Source organism: Tauraco erythrolophus, chromosome 10 (genome assembly GCF_009769465.1).
Source record: "Tauraco erythrolophus isolate bTauEry1 chromosome 10, bTauEry1.pri, whole genome shotgun sequence".
In the NCBI taxonomy this organism is placed as follows: domain Eukaryota; kingdom Metazoa; phylum Chordata; class Aves; order Musophagiformes; family Musophagidae; genus Tauraco; species Tauraco erythrolophus.
This window is the reverse complement of record NC_141474.1, coordinates 20,012,858-20,014,640: the sequence shown is the minus strand read 5'-3', so window position 1 is coordinate 20,014,640 and position 1,783 is coordinate 20,012,858.

The window sequence follows — 1,783 nt, the reverse complement described above, 5'->3', positions numbered from 1 at the left end:
GTTGTGGAGTCTCCTTCTATGGAGATGTTCAAAACCCACCTGGACGCGTTCTTGTATGATCTGATCTAGGGCAGGGGGATTGGACTAGATGATCCTTTGAGGTACCTTCCAATCCCTAACATTCTGTGATTCTGTGATTTTTGATTATGACAGTGTTTGGGTATAAGCACTTATGCCCATCCATCAGTGCTGCATGTGTATTCAGTGCACGTGCTTATTTGAGAACTAGTGTCATGCATTGCTGCACATATATATGCAGCGCTCTGTGTGTGTATATGGGATTTTGCTAGAGTACGTGCAACGACCATCCAGTCCTTGTCCAGCAAATCCCAAAGGGCAGTAATGGCTATTGGACCTTGGTGGATCCTCACATATGGAGCCTATGCAGCATAACTTACTAGTGAGGGGATGAGCTGTAATGCCAAAAATATGCTAAAGATGCTGCAGCATATCTCATTTGTTAGTGATGCTGCTGCTGCCTTCTCAAGGATATCAAACTGCCTGTCAGCACCTGGATGAAAATCAGCTGACTCAGATTCAATCCGGCTAAAATGAAAACAATGATGGCTGGATCGGGGAAAATGTTTAAAACTGGGGTAACATCTTTACTATCTATGATAGCGCCTTCAGACATTTATTTAAATACTACAGCACCTCAGGTTTCTATTTTTGTCATTGTCTGAGTGATCAAGATGGTCGATGGCAAAAGTACCCTCTTATTTTCCCAAGCTTAAGTTCTCCTGGTGCAGATCTGGCCATTGCAATCTACATGGTCTTCCCTGGCAGAGTGAATTACCAGTGACTCCCTGAACCTCTGGGTAAGCGCATAAAGAATGCAGAGAGTCCAGCTTTGGCAAAATGTGACAGCCCTCTTCAATAGTAGCAGCTTCACCACCTCCAATCATTTGCAGGTTATTTCCTCACTATGTCTAAGTCTTGTTTCTGATCTTCAAAGCAATAAAGACCTGGCTTCTCCAGAGACTGCTTCTTTAATCATAAACCCACAGGTACTCCTCTGAAACAAGCAGTATCACACAGATGAGGATAATGCAAGTGAAAAAGTGAAAATCAAAAGAAAGTCCCTTAACCAAAGTGTTCATTGGTAGAACTTCAACCTACGAAACATCGAGGTAAGGGTTCCTAAAACTTTGCAGCTGGATAATCCACGCAGTTTGGACCACTATGAAGGCAAAGCCACACGCTGGCGAGATCTGCCCAGTGTTCACGTGCAATGCGCTCCACTGCAGTCTCAGGAGATTGGAAATTTCCCAAGGTTCTACTTCAGCGTGCATATATCTAAAATCCTGACAGAGAGTAAGGTAAGTCAGTATTAGGCCGTGACAGTGTGTTCTGCTCCGGCAGGCAGCCCAGGGTGTCAGAAGAGGATTTTGATAGCCTTTGTGAAAGATGGTAGCCAGGAGGGCTGCTGCTGGAACAACTCATGCAGCCTGCAGCCTTGGGGAAAGAATGCTGCCAGAAGAGGCTGGGTATCGCATAAATTGTCCTGGCAGGATATATACGGTTTGCAATCCATAAGATTAGCACTTCTGCTCTCCACTCTCGCCACTTCAAGGCACATAAAATAGAGCCTTCTTTTTTGATAAGCATTTCCTTCCAGAGCTAAAACACTCAAAGCATTTCACATGGTAAATATATATATTTAAAGAGAGCTATCATCAACTTGAAAGTCACAATACTGTTTGAAAACGCGTAGCTGCAGCTATTTATGGCATGAGTGGCAGCAAAAGAGGGGAGGAAAAAAAGAATATTTCCTGGCAGCTTG